The following is a 9,086-nucleotide window of genomic DNA, read 5'->3' on the forward strand; positions in this document are numbered from 1 at the left end:
ATACTACTATCCACGACCTCCAGGTACAGACGGATTAGGCTATCTCATTCACTCATTCAGTGACAGAGGTGCAATCTAGTGGGGAGATTAATAATAATTTCAGAGTGTAATAAGTACTATATTTTAATGGAAATAAAACATGGATGTTATAGAGCAAGGTGAGGAGAACTAATTTAGAACAGATATCTGAATTAAGGATTCAGTTGGCAACAAACTGGAGAAGAATCTTCCAGAGGAAACAGTAAGTGCAAAAATTGTGAGGTGAAGAGCTTGGCTCACTTCTAGGAACAGGAAGGAGACCAATGACAGCAGAAAGCCATGGGTTATGGAGGTGTGAGCACAAGAAAAAGAAGCTGAAGTAGGATGAGTCAAGAATTTGAAGTCTGATAGAACTGTCTTTCAGATTTCTGTCCTTTTGGACAAATTACTTAATCTCTCAATACTCTGTAAAATGAGCATAAGAATTGTACCTATCTCATAGGGATGTTATGAGTACTAAAGAAGATAGTGTGCCTATAGCTGTTAAAATAATGTGTGATACATAGTAAGCATTCAATAGTGTTATTTTAAATTTTTATTTTGAAAATAGTCATGACCTCAATTTTTGCAATAAAGGTCCCTAATGTTGTACTATTTCCCAGATTTGTTCCTGGGGAGAATTTATCATTATTCTAGTAGAATCAGTCAAATTTCCTAAAGAGTCCATTTGATTTCATCTTATCCACTGGGCCTGAATGTTTGAGTTTAAATAGGTATAAAATAGTTCTAAATTGAGTTTAGATAGGTATATCCTATCTATACATATAAAGTGTAAATTTATGTGAATTAAGTTACCAAACTCACATAAATGATGTCTTCAAATTTATTAGGAAAAAATTTTATGTGTGTTTGTGTGAATGTTCTATTCTGTTTTTCTAAATATAACTGGGAATTGCAGCTGACAATAAACAAGGAAAATGGGTTGAGCAGAAATAGTCCCTTTCCCACTCAGCTGCAACTACTCTGGTCAACCGAGTCCATCTGTACCAAAATATAGCACCTCTGAAGTCAAGAAATAACAAAGGGAGGATGAGGCAGAGAAAAAAAAAAGACAGCTCAGTTTGGTTCAATTCAATAAGTATGTGTAAGTACAAACCAATGCGTTATTTCAACATAACATACCAATATTTTAAACTCCCTTGGTTCATGTTCTTTTTTTCTCATCTGGCAAAATTCCAACTACAGATGAACCCATCTATTTTCCCCTATGCTGCATCAGAACAACCCTTTTTCTTCTTTATATGTACCTGTAAGACTGGATTCTTTTCCATCAGAAAATGTAATTCAATCTTTAATTATACACTCATAAGTGTGATTAAATGATTAATGTCTTTTCCTGGTAGACTATAAGTTCCAGGAAAACAAGGACTGTGATTATTTCTTGCTCATTATTGTATTCCCCAGAAGATGGTTTATGTGTGTGTGTGTATATATATATATATATATATATATATATATATAAAATTGAATGAGTAAATATGTATATCAGACACCATGATAGGGGAGCAGAGATTTAAAAAGACTAAGAAATGTTATTAGTACTCAAAAAAGTTACACTATCATAGAATAAAAGAGATGTGAGAAGGGAGGGCTAACTTATTTGGGGGGGTCATTAAAAGGGATATTATAATAATCAGTGATGATATAAATTTAAGTCTTTGAAAAATTATCTAAGGATAGTCTCCTAATCTACTTAACTATAATGTAACATTGATGGATGTCGTGGTTTTAAAATATGTACACAATTTTTTAAAATATATTTCCCACTTCAAGAAGTGGAACTTAATTCCCACCCCTCCCCCCGCCCTCTAGGTCTGGTGACTTGCTCTAGACAAATAGAATAAATTGGAAGTGATAGTATACAACTAGAGACTAGATAATAAAAGGCACTGGGGCCTCCTCCTCATTCTCCATTGGATAACTCCCTCTGGGGGAAGCCAGCTGTTAATGTGATGAGGTCACACCCGCAGATCTATGGAGAAGCCCACATGGCAAGGGACAGCCAGCAAGAAACTGAGGCCTCCTGCCAGCAGCCATGTGAGTGAGCCCTCTTGGAAGCAGAGCCTTCAGCTTTAGGCAAGCCTTCAGGTGACTGAGGCCCTACTCTTGATTGCAACATCATTAGAAACTGAGTCACATAACCCAGTTTAGGTGCTTCTGAATTGCTGGCCAACAAAAACTGAGACAATAAGTTTGTTGTTTGCAGCCATTAAGTTCTGTGGTAATTTGCTGTGCAGTGATAGAGAACTAATCAGGCAGGAACTGATATTTTTCTAGATAGAAACTTGGAAATAGTAGCAGATAGGCAAGTAGCAACTACTTTTGCCCACACATCAGGCACAACACTTAAGTCTTCAGAAATTTGTCATCCCAAGTGCATATCCCCAAATATCTCTCAGAATATACTCAATTAAATGCTTCTATGGCTAAGCAGTAAGAAGATGTCAAGGTAGGAATAGAAGTTAGAAATCCTAGGCTTTTTTAATAACTCACTTTAATCAAAGTATGCACAAAGACAGTTTCTTAAAAAAAAAAAAAGCAGTCCTACAAGATCTAGGTTAAAAGGGGGGAGTCTAGTACTGCACCCTGTCTACACAAATCCCATTCCCCAATTCTTGAACATGTTTTTTTGTATTTATCTCCCTATTTCTACATAATATGCTTATACTGCTATTTCTTGATAGATCCATTTTAGGATTTATCTTTTGACTTCCTCACAAGGAAAATAAAGATTTAGCATCCCTGCATCACTCCAGGTATCCACTTTCCCTACCTTCACCCTCCATACATACAATATATACAAGTTTTGGTTAAATCACCATCCAATATTCTTCTTACTGTGGGGTGATGTAAATCAAGTAATATACGATAGTTAGATCTGCCTTATTGTAAAATTGTTTTGTACTTTCTGGAATGAAACCTGCCTCATTTAAAAAATGGGCTTTTTTAATAAACTCTTCTTTTCTTCCCTCTTTACGACTGTAAATTCCCTCTGAATAATGTTTTTCAGCAAGCCAGACCATCAGGTGTGCCTCCAGTCCCATGCCTGACCCAGAGACACTGCTCTGGAAGGCCTCAGTCCTCTCGCTCTAGTCTGGGCTCTCTGGGTCCATTGCATAGCTCTCTTTTAGAACATCTTTAACTCTTCTCTTGTGTGTTATGTGTGTTATCTTCGCTTTTCTGATACCCACGTCTCCTCATTTTTTGTTTACTCCTTTGTTTGGATCATTTCCTCTCAGTAATTTTTTGAGAAAGGATTTAAAGTTATACATTATTCTTCATAGCTAACAATATCCCAATTCTATTCTCAAATTTTACTAATAATTTGACTGGCTATAGAATTCTCACAGAGTTTTGAAGACCCTGCTCCATTGTCCTGTAGCTTTTGGTACTTTTGTAGTTGGTTTTCTGAAATTGAATTCTTTGTAGGGACATTTTTTGTTTTTCTTTCTGAAAATTTTTATCTCTGTTAGGGGCATTTTCCCACCCTAGAGAATGGCACTCTGTGTGTCCTACCACCTAGATAGCCGTCCTTCAATCTTGGCTATTTTCTTGAATTCTAAGATGATGCTGTCTTCTGTTCTCAGTGGTACTCTTATTAGTCAGACCCTATTCTCCTTGAATTAATCCTCTATTTGTTCCATTTCTTCTCATCTGTGTCTGTCTTTTTCTCCTAGTATCTATGAGATTTCCTCAATATTTCTTCTAAAGTTTCTGTTGAAACTTTTTTTAATTTTGGCTATCATATATTTAGTTCTAAGAACTCTTTCTTGTTCTCTGATGGTTTCTTTTTATAAAATCCTGTTATATTTTTGATGATATTGATTACAACTTTTTGTTTGTCTTCTTTTCTTCCCCTTTTTGTTTCCTTGAAATTCCTTTTTTCTTATTGCTTTTGGTCTCTCTATTTCATATTGGAGGCTTTCTCTAAAATCTGGCCAGCCTTGGTTTTCTGGTCATGGAGGCACTAAAACGCAGTAGAATTCTGAGTGTGTGAATGGGAAGAGTCAGCTGTTTTGTTGTTTTTGATGCCACTGTTTATTCCTAGAAGAATTCTTCCCCCCTTTTCAAATGGGAGAGGAGGGGTCAGGCCCAATGGGGTAAGAGGAAAGCAGGTGTGTACAGCACAAGATCTGCAGTTTAGGAGTTGAGCCTTACAGGTGGTCTGCTGGAGGTAGGGGAAAAGTTTTGACATTCAGCATGGAAGGACATTAACTCTCCTTCGCCCTTCTCCTTGGAATTGTGCTAAATAGAGCCCCTCTGTTCGTAGCCACTCTTGTTTCTGGACTGAATAATCCTGATCGTAAAATGCTTTCTAAATGAATTTTAAATGAATTCTAAAATTCATTTAGAAAGCATTTTATTTGTTTTAATGAATCATCTGGTAGTTGCGCCCCCACTTTGTCATAGTTTTTCCACATTCATACTTTTTGTGAATTTTCTCTTGTTGATTCCAATCCTATTGTGTTCTCTCCCCAATCCACAATTACTTCTGACTAAAATGATGGCTTTGCCTCTAAGCTGATAGAATTTATTTGAATCATAATCACACATTGCCCTGTGACATCTCATGCTGTTATTATCTTTTCAAGTTTGTCAGTTAGCTAATTTACTTGTACCCTCATTAATTCATTCAGAAGTCATCCTGTAAAGCACATACACAATGGGGAACCTGAAACTACCAAGGCAAGTTCCCTACCCATCTGTTGAATAAGGGAAACCTATACATAAACATAATACTTCATTCCATGTGGTAAGCACAATTATGTGACCTTACAGGAATCTAATCCAACTACAGAGGAGAGGTTAGGGAGGAGCCAAGTGAAGTGATGGTGATGGGTGTGGGACAGGGTAGAACACATTGCAGGCAACAGGTTGAGCAAAGATGTGGAGGCTGGAAACAAGGTCCATACAGGAAATTGAAAACTTTCATTGACAACTTTCATTGACTTGCAGTGAGAGGTGTTGGAGATAAAGCTGGGAGTAGGTGGGGCCAGATCAGGTGGACCTTGAACGTTATGCTGAAAATCTTAAATTTTATTCCTCAAACAATCGGGAGCATTGAAAATTTCCAGTAGAGGTGTGATGTGGTCAGATTTACAGTTTTGATTAAAAAGGCTAGCATTCAGGCTGTTTTTTGAGGGGCACTAGCCCAGAGGCTGGGCGATCAGTTAAGGAAATGTGGCAGTAAAGCAGGTGAGTGACAACAAGGGCTGAAACTAAGTCCTTGGTCGTAAAGATGGAAGGGAAAGGATAAATAGAAGACAGAACTGGTAGAACTTGGTGTTCGGATAGGTCATGGGAGGTGAGAGGGAGGAAACTGAAGATGGCTTCCTGCTTTCTAGGTATCTGGATGTGGATGGTAGTGTGACCCAACATTTCTAAAAAAACCAGATGGATGTGTCCAATAGGTTGTTGGAGTTTGAAGCTCAAGGGAGCTATCCAAACTGAAAATATGATTTGGGAGTCATCAGTATAGAAAAGTTTCTTCAGGGGCAAATATAGATGGAGGAGAGCACTAAACAAAGGATAGAATCTGGGGAAACACTCTCATCTTAGAGGTGGGCTGGGCGAAAGCTTGGGAAAGAGTGAGATTATATCAGCGAGAAATGTAAGGAGAATCTGGAGTGTTAGGTACATAGGAAATTTAATTGAAGGAGGGAGGAATCAGCGTTGTTGAAATGCAGTAGACATTTCATGATGTCATGAAAAATGGTCATTAGACTTGACAATGTGGTCAGGTAAAGAGGAGTTTCAGGAGGGTGGAGTTGGAAACCAGATTGAGTAGTGGATTAAGATGTGAATGGGAGTTAGGAAGTGAAGTCATTTACTGTACATAGCTTGCTCTTTCAGGAACATCCCCTAAATAATGAAGGTAAAGATAGAGCTTAGGTGGCTATGTCTCTCCAACTCAGATGATCTCAAGCATCTTGAAAGAAAAGTAGAGCAATACACTATGAGTGTATTTACATTTAATAACTGTTAATTAAATAAGTAGATCTAATCAAATATCAGCATCAAACTTTCAGGTTTTTATCTAGCCTTTCTTCCTCTTTTGTGCCATAATATTCCTTTTCCTTGACCACATTTTTTTTCCTTTACATTATTTCTGCCCAGTCCATTAAATGCCAGAAAATGATTAGGTACTACGAAGCTTCCCACAGAAATCTTTATGTCTAAGTTCAAGTTATTTCCAGCTTTAGTCATTTAAAAAAAAGCTATTATTTGCACAGTAATCAGATTCTATCAAGAAATGCTGTGTACATTCCATCTTATTGTTTTAATGACTAGTATTAGAATAACAAAGTTGTAGCCTTGTTTGTCTCTGAAAGATTTAATGTTGTTTGACAAAGTTATAATGGAAGGGAGGCTGGACTTGAAGAAATAAAAGATTGAACTATGTACCCTGTGGGCACTCCCTAAAGAGTTATTGAATGACTAAGCATTTATTTCATAGGCTCTAACAGGAGCAGGATGAGATGGTTGCCACAGTAGGCACAGGTGAAGAAGTCAATTCATAAAAAAGGTCTGACTTGAAGGATTCTCTGGGAAATGTCAGTGCTGGCTACAGAATTTGTATAAACTGTATTTTACACATTCTAAAATCCTTTATAAATCTGAAAGGAAAAATTATAATTATCAAGAAAATAAAGTAAGATTCAGCAACCTCACTTCTTGGGTACGTATCCAAAGAAAACAAAACCATGATCCTGAACAGATATCTTACCCCCCTGTTCATTGCAACATTATTCACAATTGCCAAAGTATGTAAACAACCTCAATGTCTGGCAATAAATGGATAAAGAAGCTGTGGTGTACACACATAAAATGGACTATTATTCACCCATGAGAAAGAAGGAAATTCTGCCATTTGCTACAACAATGGGTGGAACTTAAGGGCCATAGGTTAAGAGAAATAAGCCTAACAGAGAAAAACTCCCAAAATCTGACATGGTATCACTTACGTGTGGAATAATCACTTAAAAAAGTAGAAGTCATAGAAACAGAGTAGAAAAATGGTTTCCAGAAGCTAGAGGATAGGGGAAATAGGGAGAGGTTGGCAAAGGGTATAAACTTTCAATTATAAGAGGAGTAAGGTATGAGGATCTAATGTATACCCTGTGACTATAGTTGATAGCACTGTATTGTATAACTGAAATTTGCTAACAGAGTCGAATTTAAATGTCCTCACCAAGGCAAGAATATGTTAAATATGTGAGATGATGGATGTGTTAATTAACTCTATAGGGGGAATCATTTAATTATATATATGTATATTAAAATCACCACCATGTACATTTAAATAACTTACAAATTTACTTGTCAATCAGACTTCAACAAAAAGCTAAAAAGGATAATAAAGTAAAAATGTTGTCTTATATGATGATTGTTTCTGATTATAAGTTTGCTAGGAAGTTGTTCTGGGAAAGAGTTAGAGTCTTATGGAATAGAGCTTTCATTCTGAGGACACTGATACTTTAAAACTCTTCCAAATTACAGTCTGTTGCATCAGGGTGAAATCCAGAGCTGATTCACGTTTGGACTGTTTCCTTCTGCAATTTTAGGCTTTATTCATTTAGCTTCCTTTTTCATATTGTGTCTCATTTTGATGGCCTAATCTTCAGGTATTGAAACCGTGGCTACCTGAAGAACATTCATTTATTTTACAAGCATGTGCAGAGAATCTGCATGTGAAGATCTCTGGATGTCACCAAGCATGTTTGAGTCATAATCCCTGTTTAAGGAGTTTAAAAAGATTACATTTCAGTGGTATAAATGTAAAGTAGAAAATGTCATGAATCATTACATATTAAGTGCCCAACTGGTTGAGGAGAAAACCAGGGAGTCCAAGTAGAAGAGGGAGTTTGAGCTGGGTATAGCCCTAGAGGGGTAAGTAAGATCTGTGTACATTTATAATGAAAAAGGACTTTCTAGATAAAGAAGAAGATTGTACTCATATGTACCTACTGTGGCATGTTGTAGATACTAGAATCACAGCTTCTCAAGCCCACCAGGCTCACCGATGGGAACTTTTTAACATGTCAATCTGCTTGGCAGTGGTGGACAGAGTATAGGCTAGGGGGTTTAAGAAAGGAATATGTAATTTTCTATGCCTATTTCTCTCAGCTACAAAATAGAAGCAATACCTACTTTGGGCCTACCATATCCTAAACTATTCCATTAAATGATGGCTTAAAAAAAAAAGGCTTAGCAAAAACAGATAATCTGAAATACTTGAACTCTTAATGTGTAAGATGTTGGAAAGCCTGCCAGTTTCACCTTAAAATTTTCTCCTTAAAAAACGACAACAACAAGCTAATAGACTAGTGTCTCATGACCCAGAAACAGAGTACCTGGTTCTACCCACTACCCAGCTCTCAGCTCTCGCTGACATCATTTCACCTCGCTGGGCGTGTTTCCTGTTACAAAGTGAGAGCGAGCAGTGTCCACCTTTGCTGCCCAGACGGAGCTACGTTTGACTATGAAATGTGGCTGGTTCTTATAAAATACAGACCAGATTTCACAGATAAACAGAAAAAAATGAAAATATCTTATGAATAATTTAATATTGAGTATATTTTGAAATGTTTTGTGCATATTGGGTAAATCATTAAGAATAACTTCATCTGTTTCTTTTTGCTCTTTTCATGTGACGAGAACAATCTAAATTACTTACACAGATGATCACTAATACCCCTTTCAGCCTCAAGACTCTGCCAGGAACACAGGGGACGCGTATTTATTACGGTTCGATTTCCTCTCATTAAGATATCGAAGGACTGTCCGGGAGAGCGTGCGGGCCCTGCGGGAAGACACTGATTCCACCGGGTCTCGCTCGCGCGCTTGGCTGGAAGGACCCGACGACTACGCGGGGTCTCGGGGCGGGCCAGTCGGGCCTTGTCACCAGGATTAGAACAGCAGGCGTGCGGGGGTGCGGCCCGGCGGGCGGATCCGGGAAGCGGGTTCGTTAGTCAGCCTCACACGCCAGGAAGGAAACCGGTCAGAGGCCCCGGCTGGCAGGCGCGGGTGCTGGGGCACGTCCGCAG

Source organism: Artibeus jamaicensis, unplaced genomic scaffold, assembly GCF_021234435.1.
Source record: "Artibeus jamaicensis isolate MK-2021 breed Jamaican fruit bat unplaced genomic scaffold, CSHL_Jam_final contig_548, whole genome shotgun sequence".
Taxonomy (NCBI): domain Eukaryota; kingdom Metazoa; phylum Chordata; class Mammalia; order Chiroptera; family Phyllostomidae; genus Artibeus; species Artibeus jamaicensis.